The following is a 17229-nucleotide window of genomic DNA, read 5'->3' as shown; positions in this document are numbered from 1 at the left end:
TTTTTTAAAACATTGCCCAGGTGTGGTCGTGCATGCCTGTAGTCCTAGCTACTCAGAAGGCTGAGGTGAAAGGATTACTTGAGGCGGGAAAGTCAAGGCTTTAGTGAGCTGTGATTGCACCACTGCACTACAGCCTAGGTGACTGAGTGAGACCCTGTCTCAAAAAACAAAAACAAACAATTAACAAATCCTTTTCCAACTTCGTTGTTTCCAATTCTCTGCTTTCAGTAAAATTGAAAGAAGATATAATAGACCTATCAAATAATATAAATTATATTAAAAATAATATATTTATTAATTATATTATTTATTTAATAATATAAAATTATATAACATATAGTATTATAAAATAATACAAATAATGAATATTATTTTATTATTTGACAGGTCTATTAGATCTTCTTTCAATTTTACTGAAAGTAAATAATATTTGATGATAGATCACTATATGGTTTTTGAAATACAACTAAAAAGCTTTCAAAGAATTGAGTGACATTGCTATAACAAATTTTTTGGCTTCACCATCTACTTATTTCTGAGAAAAAGCTTCCTCAGCTCTTCTGTTCAAATAAGACAAAAAAATTGGAAGCATATTGTTGCTGAGTCTTCTTTCAATCTAGTAAGAGGGAATAGCTGTTCACTGATGTATAATTTATTTCACAAACAACCACCTTCATTTTATGAAGATCGTCTAATGATTACTTAATGTGGATAAATAATCATTTGCTGTTTGTCACTTAATACATAACCATTAGGTTGTTTGATTAGTTATGCACTAATATTAATTGTAATGACAACTCACTCCAAAAGAAAACATCTAACATTAGGAATTATGGCCTCAGGAAAAAAAAACATGTATTGGCAGAGAAGTATGACAAGGTGATAAATCAGACTTACAAGCTTAAACATTGAGTACATTAGGAAAATATTTTGGGAAGAAGTGGAACAGAAAGGCCCTTGGTATTTCATCCAGTGGACTGGAAATAAGAGATCAGAGAGAAAGGGAAAAAAATATGTCAAATTTTGAACTGTTAAAGAAGAAGCTGTTCATGTATTTATAAAAAATGGATGATGGTGGCTATAAACCTACTATTGTATTTGGATTCCATTTGATGCATTTAAAAGAGCAATGTAGCAATTTTACTTAAAAATATTGATGTATACAATACGCCTGAAATTATTTATAATTGTTTAAACTTACAGCAAAACTGTAGGTATCAACTTAACATGTTTGAGAAGAAGCAGAATTGTTTGTTTGCTTTTAGAGGTTAATCTAATTCAATTAACAAAGAACATTATGCTCGACAATTGCAGAGTACACTTAAAAAAAAAAAAAAAAAGCAACAACAGCAACAAGCGAACCTAACCCTTTATCAAGAGACACCACGCTCCTTCTTCTGCCGCTCCTGGTGCTGCTTGTGTGCTCGTTTCGTGCGGACCTGGTCCCTCTTTTGTGAAGTGGCAGCTGAGGGGACTCCGGCGCTCACCATGGCCAACGAAAAGCCCAAGGAAGGAGTCAAGACTGAGAACAACGATCATATTAATTTGAAGGTGGCAGGGCAGGATGTTTCTGTGGTGCAATTTAAGATTAAGAGGCATATACCACTTAGTAAACTAACGAAAGCCTATTGTGAACGACAGGGATTGTCAATGAAGCCGATCAGATTCCAATTCGACGACAACCAATCAATGGAACAGACACACCTGCACAATTGGAAATGGAGGATGAAGATGCAACTGATCTGTTCCAACAGCAGGCGGGAGGTGTCCACTGAAAAGGGAACCTGCTTCTTTACTCCAGAACTCTGTTATTTAAAGACCAAGATTACATTCTCCATTAGAAAACGGCAATTTGGTTCCACCACATCCTGAATACTACCCTATAGTTTTCTCTATTCTTTCATTTCCCCCTTCCCCATTCCTTTATTGTACATAAAGTAACTGGTGTATGTGCACAGGCATATTGCATTTTTTTAAAACTAAACAGCCAATGGTATGTTTTGATTGACATCAAGTGGAGACGGGATGGGGAAAAATACTGATTCTGTGAAAAATACCCCCTTTCTCCATTAGTGGCATACTCGTTCAGCTCTTATCTTTATATTCCAGTAAGTTATTTTGCTCTCACTGTTTTAACAGAAATACAACATAAAAATTCTTGCATATCTTTTTCAATTGGAGAATTTTAATGTTTTTCATTTATCTTTGTAAAACCAAGGACAATTTTATAACTTTTTTGTACGTAGCTTTTACATGTAGGGCAATCTGTCTTTAAGTAGTGATAAATTACTCTGAAACAAAAAAGAATCCTAGATAGTTTTCCCTTCAAGTCAATCGTCTTGCTGTTTAAATAAACTTCTTGTTTAAAATGAAAAGAAAAAAAAAAGAGACACTACATGCTGATCATAAAACAAGTCTCAATAAATCTCAAAGGACTAAAATCATACTGCTATGTGAGATAAATTAAGGTAAATTAAGATAAATAAAGTAAGATAAATTAGGATAAATGTGATTTGTGCCCCCAAAACTTCATGTGTTGGAAACTAAATCCCCAGTGCAATGTTGTTGAGAGGTGGGGCCTTTCAGAGGTCATTATGTCACAAGGGCTCTGCCTCATGAATGGATTAATGCTGTTATTGAGGAAATGGGTTCATTATTGCAGCAGGAGAAAACACCTTATAAAAGAATAAGTTTGCCCCCTTCCCTCTCTCACACGTGCTCTACTGCTGTCCCACCAGGGGATCCAGCAGCAGAAGGCCCTCACCAGATGACAGCACCTTGATCTTGGACTTGCCAGCCTCCAGAACTGTGAGAAATTAATTTCTGTTTATTGTAAATTGCCCAGGCAGTAGTATTCTGTTATAGCAACACAAAACAGACTAAGACACATACTTTTACCATACTTGACCATAAAATTTATCACGAGAAGATGTCTGAAAAGTCCCCAAGTTTGGAAAGTAAGCAACATACTCAATTTGGAAATTACATACATAATTAATATACTTAACACACTTATTGTTGCTTGATAACACACTTAATTTGCTTAACAACATACAAAATTAAGCAACATACTTTTAAATAAAGCATGGGTGAAAGAAATCACAGGGAAAAGAAGCTAGAAAATAGTAAGATAAATTAAGCCAAAAATAAGTAAAAGAAAAGAAATAATACAGAAAAGTGTATAAATCAATTGAATAGAAAATGGACAAGTAACAGGGGGTGAAAACAACAGAAACAAAAATTTTTTCTTTTTCTTTTGAAACAGAGTCTTGCTCTGTCGCCCAGGTTGGAGTACAGTGGCGCAATCTTGGCTCACTGCAACCTCCACCTCGCAGGTTCAAGCAATTTTCCCGCCTCAGCCTCCTGAGTAGCTGGGATTACAAGCATGCACCACCATGCCTGACTAATTTTTGTATTTTTAGTTGAAATGGGGTTTCACCATGTTCTCCAGGCTGGTGTCCAACTCCTGGCCTCAAGCAATCCACCCACCTCAGCCTCCCAAAGTGCTGGGATTACAGGTGTGAGCCACTGCACCTGGCCAAAAGTTTGTTCTTTATTTAAACAGAAAACAAGACTGACAGAAAAAGTTGGTTCTTTGAAAAGATTAATAAAGCTGATAAACACCTAGCAAGACTGATGAAGATAAAAAAGTAGTACAAATGTTCAGTCTTAGGAAAGAAAGAGGGGCCATTTATACACATCATGCAAACACAAAAAGGTTAATCATAGAGGACTATGTGCAGCTTTATGCCAATACATTTGATAACTTAGATGAAATGAAATCATTTGAAAGATACAAGTTACTGAAACTTTCACAAGCTGTAGTAGAATATCCAAATAGTCCTATATCTGTTAAAGAAATTATAGCTGTAACTTAAAACTTCCCACAAGGAAAACTCCAGGTTCAGATGGCTTCACAGGCAAATATTATCAAACACTGAAAGAAGAAGTAAGGCTGGGTGTGGTGGCTGATGCCTGTAACCCCAGCACTTTGGGAGGCCAGGGCAGGAGAAGCACTTGAGTCCAGGAGTTCAAGACCAGCTTGGGCAACATAGTGTGATGCTGCTCTAAAAAAATATGTTTTTAAAAATTAGCCAGACATGATGACACATGCCTGTAGTCCCACCTACTCAGGAGGATGAAAGGGGAGTACTGCTTGAGCCTGAGAGTTTGAGGCTAGCAAATCTTACACAAACTCTTTGAAAAAATAGAGTAGAGGAATACTCGTCAACTCATTTAGAGACTAGAATTACCCTAATGCCAAAACCCATAGAAGATTTTACAAGAAAACTACAAGACGATATTCTTGAACACAGATACAAAAATTCTAAACAAAATATAAGCCACAGAATTCAGAGATAAATAATAAGAATAATTGAGCATAACTAAGCAGGGTTTACCCCAGGAATACAAGGTTGGTTTAACATCTGAAAGTCAATCCATGTACTTCTTTACATTAACAGAAGAAAAGAGAGGAATTGTATGATTATGTCAATAGATTCAGTAAAAACATTTGACAAAATTCAACAAAAGCAAGTCTCTCAGCACATTAGGAAGAGGAGACTATCTTGTCTGATAAAGGATATCTATAAAACATCAACATCAAAACATCAACAGCTAACATCATACTTTGTGATGGGAGAATGAACACTTTCCCCCAAGACAGTGCCTTCTCACTCCTATTCAGCATTGCATTAGATTCTTTAGCTGTTGCAAAAGGGAAGATAAATCCAAAGCACACAGGTTAGAAAGAAAGGAGGAAAACCGTTCTATTCACAAATGACATGATTATGTACATATGTAGAAAATCCCAAAGCACCTACAAAAAAACTACTACAAATAATAAGAGAATTTATCAAGACTGCAGGATAAAAGGTCAATATGCAAAAATAAATGCATTTCTACATGGTAGCCACAAATGGTTGGAAAATAAAATTTTTAAATATTTCACTTAGGAAAAAATGAAATACTTAAAGAATAAATTCAACAAAAGATATGCAGGACTAACACTAAACAGGATAAAACATTCGAGAGAAATTAAATAAGATCAAAATAAATGGGTAGGTATTTCACACTCATTGATTGGAAAACTTACCACTGTGGTAAGTGGAGAGATGATAATTCTCCCCAAACTGTTTCTAAAATATATGTCTTTTTAGACGTGCAGAAGAGGCCGAGCACAGTGGCTCACGCCTGTAATCCCAGCACTTTGGGAGGCCAAGGCGTGGATCACCTGAGGTCAGGAGTTCGAGACCAGCCTGACCAACATGGCAAAACTACGTCTTGACTGAAAATACAAAAAAAATTAGCCGGGCGTGGTGGCAGGCGCCTGTAATCCCAGTTATTCAGGAGGTTGAGGCAGGAGAATTGCTTGAACCTGGCAGGCAGAGGTTGCAGTGAGCTGAGATCGCGCCACTGCACTCCAGCCTGGGGGACAGAGCGAGACTCTACCTTCAAAAAAAAAAAAAAAAAAAAAAAAAGGTGTAGAAGAACCTAGAATAGCAGAAGGAAGAACAAAATTAGAGGTCTTACACCGCCTGATTTTAAGACTTACTATAAAACTAAAGAAGTCAAGACAGTGTGATATTGACAAAAGGAGCAACAAACAGGTCAATGGAACTGAGGCCAAAGGAGTAGTTCCAGGGACCAAGAAGTGGCCTTGTTGGCCATCTCAGAGCACACACCACTTGGGGAAGAAACAGTTACCTTCCCAGTCCTACTCTCCTGGAGATGTGTTGTGTGGGCCTTCTCTGGCCTTGTCTGATTTCCAAGCTGATCTTGACTGAGCATAGAGCCCTTAGAAAGTGGAACCTCAAAGCCCACAAATGTATGGTCAACTGATTTTTGACAAAAGCATCAAAACAATCTTTTGGAAAAAGGAAATTTTTTTGTCACATGGTGCTGGAGTAATTAAATACCCACAAGAAAAAAAAAAAAACTTTGATCCCTAGTTCATACTATACATAAAAATCCATTCAAAATGGCTCATAGATCTAAATATAAAACTTAAATGAGAAAATAGACTATAGACCAGGTGTGGTGGCTCATGCCTGTAATCCCAGCATTTTGGGAGGCCAAGGGGGCAGATTGCTTGAGTCCAGGAGTTCAAGACCAGCTTGGAAAACATGGCAAAGCCCCATCTCTACAAAAAATACAAAAAATTAGTAGGGCATGGTGGCATGCACCTACAGTCCCAGCTATTTGGGAAGCTAAGGTGGTAGGATCACTTGAGCCTGGGAGGTGGAGGTTGCATTGAGCCAAGATCATGCCACTGCACTCCAGCCTGGGTGACAGAGTGAGACCCTGTCTCCAATAATAATAATAATTTTTTAAAAACCCACTAATCTAATACATACAGAACTGCTGATTGTTAAAAAACAGTTAAGAAAATGAGCAGGCAAGCTACAGACCTAGAGAAAATTCTTTGCAATTCCTATATCTGACAAAGGGTTGTAGGAGGAACATGGAAAATCTGTAATAAAAAGACAACCCAATAAATAATGGACAAAAGATGAACAGAAACTATACAAAGAAATACAAATAAATGGACCATAAGAATCCTAAAAAAGGAATAAAACATTCCAGAGAGAAATTAAAGAAGATAAAAATAAATGGGGAGGTATTTCACACATAAGGGGTCCATTTCTTTGTATTATTCATCATCAGAGAAATGCAAAAACCATAATGTAATACCATTAACCCCAATTCGACTGGCTAAATTAGAAACAGCAACATCATCAGTTGTTGGTGAAGATGTGGAGGAACTGGAACTCTAACACATTGCTGGCTCCTCAAACTCCAGCATTTTGTTGATTTGTTTGTTTGTTTAATTGAGACAGAGTCTTGCTCTGTTGCGCAGGCTGGAGTGCAGTGGCATGATCTCAGATCCTTGCAACCTCCACCTCCTGATCTCAAGCAATTCTAGTGCCTCAGTCACCTAAGTAGCTGGGATTATAGGCATGCACCATGACACCCAGCTAATTTTTGTATTTTTAGTAGAGACAGGGTTTCACCATGTTGCCCAGTCTGGTCTCGAACTCCTGGCCTCAAGTGATCTGCCTGCCTTGGCCTCCCAAAGTGCCTGGCCTGTTTTTTTTTTTTTTTGACAGGGTCTCACTCCGTTGCCCAGGCTGGAGCACAATGTCATGATCACAAAGCACTGTAGCCTTGACCTCCCACCTTAGCCTCCCAAGCAGCTGCTTCAGGCATGTACCACCATGTCCAGTTATTTATTTATTTATTTATAGAGACAGGGTTTTGCCATGTTGCCCAGGCTGGTCTTGAACTCCTGGGCTCAAGTCATCCTCCTGCCTTGGCCTCCCGAAATGTTAGGATTACAGATGTGAGCACCATACCTGGTCCACATGTCAGTTTTTGAGTAAAAAGGTGACATTTTAACCTTCATCCTTCTTTCTGCTTTATTATTTAATTTGTTCAGGATTCCAGTGAAAAGAAGAGGTCCCCCAACAATTCTTTCATCTCTGAAATGGTTATAATTGTCCTTTGGGATTATACAGGAAATCAAATGTGGTAATGGCATCCTGAGACCTTGTAGGCAACCAGTCCCTACCCGAGGTCCCTTCTCATCACTTTTCTCAGACAGCTCACTCTGGGCTTAGAAAGTTCTCTCCCCACCCCCTTCATGCCCTACAACAGCCAGTCTCTGCCTTTCCCTCTCCCCAGCCATTGCCAGAAGGTCCAGAGTCTCACAGACCGGTGTCACCCCTGCCCAGCCTGTCTATGGTTGCTTCTCTGCCCTGTCCATCGGTCACTGCCCTGCCCGTATCTAGCCCTGACAAAAAGTGCAGGTAAGAATTTCAGGGCCTTTATCTTTTCTCTTTAAAAATTACAATAAGGCTGAGTGCAGTGGCTCCTGCCTGTAATTGTAGTATTTTGGAAGACTGAGGGATTGCTTGAGACTAGGAGTTCAAGACCAGCCTGGGCAACATAGGGAGACCCTGTCTCTAAAAAAAAAAAAAAAAAAATTTTTTTTTTCTTTTGAGACAGTCTTCTCTTTTTTTGGAGACATTGCACTCCCAGGGTGGAGTGCAACGGTGCAATCTTGGCTCACTGCAATCTCCTGGGTTCCAGCGATTCTCATGCCTCCGCCTCCCAAGTAACTGGGACTACAGGTGCACATCACCACACTCAGCTAATTCGTTTGTATTTTTAGTAGAGATGGGGTTTCACCATGTTAGCCAGGTTGGTCTTGAGCTCCTGACCTCAAGTGATCTGCCTACCTTGGCCTTTCAAAGTGTTAGGTTTATGGGTGTGAGCCACTGCACACGGCTAAAAAAAAGTTGTTAAATTTGCACTAATTTTACCAGAATCTCATGCTGTTAAGACACATTAAGATTCTGGAGTTGCCAATTCCTTTTTTCCTTTGGCAAAACCAAAAAACAAATAAAAACAAAACAATGGCTGAGCTCCTAAGCTAGAAAGCAACCAGCCTTTGTGGTGCCGTAAATTGGGCTGTTTTTCACAAAGGTGCCAATCAAAGTCTAACTAGGTCATGGGACGAGAAGCCATTTTTTTCCTGAAGTTTCCTCTGCTCAGAATAAATGGACTTGAATTTACAATCTTTCCAATTTGACTCCAAGTCAGACACATGAGGGAGATGACCTTTCTTCTTTTATATATCTGTATCCACATCTTGCCTTCTTTTCCTGGATTTTTTGCATTATTTAAAGATCAGACCGGCTGGGTGTGGTGGGTCACCCCTGTAATCCCAGCACTTTGGGAGACTGAGGCAGGCGGATCACTTGAGGTCAGGAGTTCGAGATCAGCCTAGCCAACGTGGTGAAACCTCGTCTGTACTAAAAATATAAAAATTAGCTTGCATGGTGGCACACGCCCATGATCCCAGCCACTCGGGAGGCTGAGGCAGGAGAATCGCTGAACCTAGAAGGCAGAGGTTACAGTGAGCTGAGATTGCACCACTGTACTCCAGCCTTGGCACAAAGCCAGACTCCGTCTCCAAAAAAAAAAAAAAAAAAAAAAGAGCAGATCAATAGCCCTAGTTTAAGAGGCATCGCTGGTCTCACTCCAGAGGCACGTTGTGTTCATCCTTCCTTGAACTTTGAGTTCATCCCTGAGTCTGCATTTACACCAGAACTCACTCAGGTTTCCTGCCTTTCTCTTCCTTAGACAGTTTTTTGTATTAATGATTTTGGTGCCTACAGGATACTATATTGTCATTATAAAAACACTGCTCCCAGGCTGAGTGCTGTAGCTCACGCCTGTAATCCCAGCACTTTGGGAGGCCAAGGCGGGTGGATCACCTGAGGTCAGGAGTTCAAGGCCAGCCTGGCCAACATGGTGAAACCCCGTCTCTACTAAAAATACAAAAATTAGCCAGGCATGGTGGCAGGCGCCTGTAATCCCAGCTACTTGGGAGGCTGAGGCAGGAGCATCGCTTGAACCCAGGAGGCGGAGGTTGCAGTGAGCCGAGATTGCACCACTGCACTCCAGCTTGGGTGACAGGAGTGAAACTCCATCTCAAACAAACATACAAAAACAAAAACAAAAAACACTGTTCCCAGTGAGTATTTGCTCTCTGATTGGACTGTATATTATTCGAGGGCAAAGACTCAATTTTATAATACCTATTAAATCATGCTTTGATATGGTTTGGCTGTGTCCCCACCCAAATCTCACCTTGAAGTGTCAAGAGCAGGGCCAGGTGGAGATAACTGAATCATGAGGGCAGTTTCCCCCATACTGTTCTTGTGGTATGAATAAGTCTCACGAGATCTGATGGTTTTATAAAGCGCAGTTCCCCTGCACATGCTCTTTTGCCTGCCACCATGTAAGACGTTCCTTTGCTCTTCCTTCATCTTCTGCCATGATTGTGAGGCTTCCCCAGCCATGTGGAACTGTGAGTCCATTAAGCCTCTTTCCTTTATAAATTACCTAGTCTCAGGTATGTTTGTATTACATTGTGAGAACAGACTAACACATGCTTTGTCCTGAAAACTGAATTAAATTAAAGGCCATTCTGAATGTAGAATTTCTTGTCATCAAATGACCAACTCAGATCTCCCTCAGATAGGCCAGGAGATGTTAATGGGGCCTCTGTATAAAAGATGGCATTGTCAATAAAGTTTGGGAAGTTCAAAACAAAAGTAAACAGATTTTCTAATTGCATGACTTGTCAGATTGTCTAACAGCAGGACTCATCAGAGCCTTTAATACAGTGCTGTGCAGTGTGATTCTGGTAGGGAAAAGGGGAATAGATTCTGTAGTATTTCCCAAATTTTTTGACCGTGGAACCCTTTCACCTTGGAGCATCTTGTACTACTCACTCCAAACCTTGGGGAAGCGACATTCTAATGTATCCCCCAGGGCTGAGGAGCAACTGGGAATTCACATAGGATGATACTCCATCCCAGGAAGATACATTTTGGTATTTAGTAGAAGGGTAGTGGAGGAAGGGGTCAAACTTGCCATTCTACAGCTCTTTTGGTTCTCCAAGCCCATCTTTTAGGACTTAGCATAGCAGAGCCTCTTCACAAGGCTCTCCTTCAAAGCCATCCCCACGAGGAGGATGAGACTGGGGCCTGTGTGCCTGGCCTCCTTTGGCATGGCTCAGCCTCAGCTCAGGCTTCCTGAGGTGGCTCAGTTCCTGTGCTCCATGGGCCTACCTCAAGCCGTACCTAGACACAGCCCTGGCTGAGCGCTGGCAGAGCTTCCAGGGCTGTGAGGTGCTCAGAACACAGCCATATATTCACTGGATTCCTGGTCGGCCAGGGACCCCAGCCAGCTGGGCCGACACTTCCTCCACAGGCCTTGCCAATGCGTTTTTTTTTTCTTTTCATTTCCCTATAAAGTTAATCGTGAAACCAGAAAGCAGCTCTGTGTTTCATCTCCAGAGAGAGAGAAAAAGAGAGAGCCTTTGATCAGAGAAATGGCCACCTCTCCAGGTGCCAGCTCAGGCCTGGGTTATCAATAATACATCTGTATGGAGGCCCTGCCTCCTGCAAAGGTGTGCCAGTCCCTGCCTTCCAGGCTAGGAAATGGTGTGATACCAACCTAAAACAAAGTACAAGCACTTACTAGTCCCCGTGAAGTGCTGCGTTCCCTGGGGTGACCACAAGCCAGGAGGAATTCAGAGGAGAGAGACAGCAGCATTGGAGCCCTCAGGAAGCTTCCTGCAGAGAGAATTGAGCAGAATCTAGAAGGATCAGTATAATTCCTTAAATATCTGTTTTGGCTATTTTCCCTCCTAATTGTAAAATAACTGCACGATAATTACATAAAACTTAACAATATGAAAAATAAAATGGCCGGACATGGTGGCTCACGCCTGTAATCCCAGCACTTTGGGAGGCTAAGGTGGGTGATTACTTGAGGTCAGGAGTTCAAAACCAGCCTGGTCAACATGTTGAAACCCCATCTCTACTAAAAACACAAAAATTAGCCTGGAGTGGTGGCACATGCCTGTAGTCCCAGCTACTTGGGAGGCTGAGGCAGGAGAATCGCTTGAGCCCGTGGGTGGAGGTTGCAGTCTGCTGAGATCACGCCACTGCACTACAGCCTGGGTGACAGAGTGAGATTCCGTCTCAAAAAAAAAAAAAAAAAAAAAAATTGAAAGAAGAAAATAAAGATCATCCCTACTGCAAGTATTTTTTTTTTTTTTAATGCATGTATGTGCATTTTTTCTTTTATCTTGTTTTGAGACGGAGTCTTGCTCTGTCGCCCAGGCTGGAGTGCAGTGGCCGGATCTCAGCTCACTGCAAGCTCCGCCTCCCAGGTTCACGCCATTCTCCTGCCTCAGCCTCCCGAGTAGCTGGGACTACAGGCGCCCGCCACCTCACCCGGCTAGTTTTTTGTATTTTTTTAGTAGAGACGGGGTTTCACCGTATTAGCCAGGATGGTCTCGATCTCCTGACCTCGTGATCCGCCCGTCTCAGCCTCCCAAAGTGCTGGGATTACAGGCTTGAGCCACCGCGCCCGGCCTAATTTGTAAATTTTTTGTAGAGACCAGGAGGGAGAGAGGGGCGGTCTCACTGTGATGCTCAGGTTGGTTTTGGATTCCTGGGCTCAAGTGATCCTCCTGCTTCAGCTTCCTGTGAGCCACTGCGTCTGGCCAGTCCTCATATTCTAGAGCCGTGAGCCGTTAGGGTGGGCTTCTCACCCTCGAGTGTCATCTTCAGGAGCGGGCCTCTGGCCCACTGGGCCCAGATGCTCTTTAGGTCCCTGATGGGTCTACGTCCCAGCAATGGAGATGAGGGCAGTGGTGGACCAGTAGAGCTGGGCGCCAGGCACCACTCTCAGGCCTGGGGCAGCTCAGAAAATCGGCAGTGGTTCAGGTTCTTGGGTCAAAAGGCCAGAAGCTGCTGAGCAGTGGGCAAGTATGGGGGTCGCAGCCAGACACTCAGGCCACCAGGGCACAGGCCGCCATGTTGGCAAAGCAGGCCTCAGAGGTGAAGGTGAGATAGAGGGGGCTGGGTCCTCTGCTGTGGTTACAGCGTGGGCTGCAGGGCAAAGACTTTCACTGCATTTCTTTGGGGAGGGAGAAGCCCCAGGCGACTCCCAGTTCACAGTCTCAAGCCTGAGGTGTCGGACTGTCAGCAGTCTTAGTGATGAGCTCCTTCCGGTTCCATGGGCAAGCATCCCAGTGAGTCCTGGCGGAGACCTGCCCAAGGTCCTCACCCCTGGCTGAAGTCACCCCTCCATCCCTCCTCCTCCTCCTCAACCCTCCTTACCCTCTCCCTCCCCCAAAGGGTGAGGCTGTTTTTTTGTCACTCAAAGAGTAAAAGAGCCAATGATATTTTTATGCTGTTTCCCCAAGACCTGCCTCCATGAATCTTTTTCAGGACGATTAAATCCTATCCATTCCAGGTGATCTTCCAGGACAACGGAGCCACCTACTCTCCCCTTTCATAACTAGCTTACTCTCCTTCACCCTACTTTTATTTATTTATTTATTTATGAGATGGAGTCTCACTCTGTCGCCCAGGTTGGAGTGCAGTGGTGCAATCTTGGCTCACTGCCACTTTTGCCACCCGGGTTCAAGCAACTCTTCTGCCTCGGCCTCCCAAGTAGTTGGGATTACAGGTCTGCACCACCACACCCAGCTAACTTTTGTGTTTTTAGTAGTGACGGGGTTTCACCATGTTGGCCAGGCAGGTCTCGAACTCCTGACCTCAGGCGATCCACCTGTCTCAGCCCCACAAAGTGCTGGGATTATAGGCGTGAACCACCGCGCCCAGTCTTCAATATATTAATAACCTTTATAGCCACAACAGCACTAACCTCCTGAATTTCAACCCAGATATGGGGGATCTCATGGCAATACTCCCTGCAGTTGTACAACGTCCCGTTCTAGAAGCCTTTTTCAAAGCTCCTCTCAGCGAGCACATTCTATATCCTAGTTGTGATGGGGGAGGACAAATGTTTTATGGCCTCCTTGTGTGGCATGTGGGGGGCAATGGTGATATGCCAGCGAGTTTACAAGTTTCCCTATAGACCCAAGGAAGTCATTGGTCAAGCTGGGAACAGGACACTCGGCTCGTGACGCTGATTCAGTCTGGATGGAGACCTGGTATTTGTTAAGTGGACAGCTCCTGTCAGACTTAATCTCATGGGGGGACTTCTAGACACCGTTGTTATGGAGACAGATCCTATTTCTGTGGCCCGAGAGGAGAAATGCTCTCTGGATGCTCCAGGATGCTCTGGCGCAGCACTAGAGAACTGGGTCTTTCATAGGGAAATAAGGAACCAGAGAAAAATTCAGAAATGTGGTCCTGACTCACGGGACTCTCACTTTCCATACATCTGTGTCAACATAGTCAGCTCCGAGGGATGTCAAAGGAGTTAAAACTTTTTTTAAAACTGTCACTCTCTTGCCCAACACACAGGCGTTCACATCATATTTACAGCATTTCCTTCTTATTGCTCCTGAGACCTGAGGAAGGATGTTCATCTATATTCTCCACGAGGCTCCTGGAGGCGGAGTTCTGACAGTCCCCTGGTTCCAAGATCACAATTTGCCCTTTGGTACAATCCTTACTTCATCCCTACCAAATGGGGGACTCTCAGGGACATCATTAGTCCTCTGAGAATGAAGTGAAATGAAATAACTCAAATATATTATTTATTTATTTGAGACAGGGTCTTGCTTTGCTGCCCAGGCTGGAGTGCAGTGTTGCAATCATAGGTCACTGTAGCATTCACCTCCCCAGCCTCGAATGATCCTTTCCTGCTCAGCCTCGGGAGTAGCTGGGACTACAGATGCCACCACACCTGGCTAATTTTTTTTTTTTTTTTTTTTGAGATGGAGTTTTACTCTTGTTGGCCAGGGTGTTGTGCAACAGCGCGATCTCGGCTCACTGCAACCTTCATCTCCTGGGTTAAAGCAATTCTCCTGCCTCAGCCTGCTGAGTAACTGGGATTACAGGCATGCACCACCACGCCCAGCTAATTTTGTATTTTTAATAGAGATGGGGTTTTCTCCATGTTGGTCAGTCAGGCTGGTCTCGAACTCCTGACCTCAGGTGATCCATCCACCTTGGCCTCCCACAGTGCTGGGATTCCAGGCGTGAGCCACTGTGCCTGGCCTACACCTGGTTAATTTTTACATTTTTTGTAGAGACAGGGTCTCCTTATGTTGCCTAGGCTCATCTCAAACTCCTGGGCTCAAGCATTCCTCCTACCTCAGCCTCTCACAGTGCTGAAATTATAGGCATGAGCTACCATGTCCAGCCAACTATATATTCATAATATGAGGTATATTAATGGGCTTTTGAATGTTTGTTTCAGGTTAACATTTATAAGTGGGCCGTGGCATCCTCTGCGACCTTATTTACATGAACACCTCTCCCCAAGAGTCATTTCAACTTTACGTGAGTTATGCCCTCAGTTCCTGGTAGACCAAGTGGTATATTGAGTCAATGCCATTGTCAGCACTCAACGAAGTTAAACAGGCAAAAAAGGCTTCATTCAAGACTTGTGCAATCAGCCAGGCATGGTGGCTCACGCTTGTAATCCCAGCACTTAGGGAGGCCGAGGCAGGAGGATTGCTTGAGCCCAGGAGTTTGAGACCAGCCTGGGCAACATAGTGAGACCCTGTCTCTATTTTTAAAATAATAATAAAAGAGTTGTGCAATAGAGGAGAGAACCTGGGCTCAATTCTGCTGAACCAAGGAGTTGGAGTGGTTTAAAGAGCTGCAGGAGTAGGTAATCATAGGCCACTATGTTTGCTAATTGGTCTTCACAACTCAGAGTAAGGTGTCCGCTGAATTTATGCCCTTACCTTTCCACAGAGATCAGGAGATAGGGTGCTACCTCCTTCAATGTTTACGTTTCAAAAAATGACCCCAGCCACCTGTGGTGGTGCATGCCTGTAATCCTAGCACTTTGGGAGGCCGAGGCAGCAGGATTGCTTGAGCCCAGGAGTTCAAGGCCAGCCTGGGCAACATAGGGAGAGCTTGTCTCTACAAAATATCAAAAAATTAGCAGGGTATGGTGACACATGCCTGTAGTCCCAGCTCCTCAGGAGGCTGAAGTGGGAGGATCACTTGAACCTCCTCAAGGAGGGTGAGGCTGCAGTGAGTCGTGATCACACCACTGCACGCCAACCTGGGTGATAGAGTGAGACCCTGTCTCAAAAAAAAAAAAAAAATTATCCTTAGGTAGATCCTTGAGAAAGACATTTACTGGCTTGTGAAGCTGAAAGAAGCTGCGTATATTTCAAAGGGTCAGAGAAAGAATTTGCAATGGCAAGTTTCTTTCTTTTTTCTTTTTCTTTTTCTTTATTTTTATTGTATTTTATTTTAGACAGAGTTTTACTCTGTCCCCCAGGCTGGAGTGTGGTGGCGCAATCAGGTCTCATTGCAGCCTCGAACTTCTGGGCTCAGGTGATCCTCCCACCTCAGCCTCCCGGGTAGCTGGGACAACAGGCACATGCCATCATGCCCGGCTAATTTTTAAAAAATCACTATTTTTAATAAGAGAAGAGGTCTTACTATGTTGCCCAGGCTAGTCTCAAACTTCTGAGCTCATGCAATCCTCCTTGCCTCGACCTCCCAAAGTGCTGAGACTACCCACATGAGCCACCATGCCTGGCTACAATTCCAAGTTTTCTAAAGTGATTGTGACAAGAAAAGGGAGGTCAGGGGCCTACAGTTGGGAAGAAGCCTTCTAAAGTTTAGCCAGAGCAGGGAGAATGGTAAGGTCATCTTGGTTATCTAAGTCAGTTCTTCACAATGCACCCCAAATTTCACTCTTCTGCTTGAGAAAGACCTTAAGCCCGGTGATACATAAACTTGCAAATTTCAGGCTCCTGGATGTGTGCTTTCTTATGACTAGCCCATTGAAATGAGCTCATAAATGTTTTCTTTCAGTGCTTTCATACCTGAGTACTTTGGTTGATGAATTCAGCGAACATTTATGAAGCATCTGGTCTGTACCAGCACCATATTAGGTATGAACAAGATGGCAACATCTCCTCAAAGAGATACCACAGCACTGAAGGAGATGGGTGAATTAATGAACATTTTAAATATGATGTGAGGCCAGGTACGGTGGCTCATGCCTGTAATTCCAGCACTTTGGGAGGCCATGGTGGGCGCATCACCTGAGGTCAGGAGTTCGAGACTAGCCTGGCCAACATGGCAAAACCCCGTCTCTACTAATAATACAAAAATTGGCCGGGCGCGGTGGCTCAAGCCTGTAATCCCAGCACTTTGGGAGGCCAAGACGGGCGGATCACGAGGTCAGGAGATCAAGACCAGCCTGGCTAACACGGTGAAACCCCGTCTCTACTAAAAAATACAAAAAACTAGCCGGGCGAGGTGGCGGGCGCCTGTAGTCCCAGCTACTCAGGGGGCTGAGGCAGGAGAATGGTGTAAACCCGGGAGGCGGAGCTTGCAGTGAGCTGAGATCCGGCCACTGCACTCCAGCCTGGGCGACAGAGCGAAACTCCGTCTCAAAAAAAAAAAAAAAATACAAAAATTAGCCAGGTGTGGTGGCACATGCCTGTAATCACAGTTACTCGGGAAGCTGAGGCCGGAGAATCGCTTGAACCTGGGAGGTGGAGGTTGCAGCGAGCCGAGATCCTGCCACTGCACTCCAGCCTGGGCAACAGTGGGAGATTCCATCTAAAATAAATAAATAAATAAATAAATAATAAATAAATAAATATAATGTGAGAGTTCCTCAAAATAGTAAATAGAGTTACACATGACCCAGGAATTCCACTTGTAGATATCTACTCTAGAAATGAAA

General features: G+C 43.3%; 1 pseudogene; it reads left to right on the top strand.

Annotated features, from left to right (window-relative positions):
* The first annotated feature begins 1488 nt into the window (after positions 1 to 1488).
* On the top strand, positions 1489 to 1775 carry LOC104664457 (annotated as a pseudogene).
* The last annotated feature ends 15454 nt before the right edge of the window (positions 1776 to 17229 follow it).

Source organism: Rhinopithecus roxellana, chromosome 11 (assembly GCF_007565055.1).
Source record: "Rhinopithecus roxellana isolate Shanxi Qingling chromosome 11, ASM756505v1, whole genome shotgun sequence".
Taxonomy (NCBI): Eukaryota; Metazoa; Chordata; class Mammalia; order Primates; family Cercopithecidae; genus Rhinopithecus; species Rhinopithecus roxellana.
The sequence above is the reverse complement of the archived record's forward strand: the minus strand, read 5'-3'. Positions and strand labels throughout refer to the sequence as shown.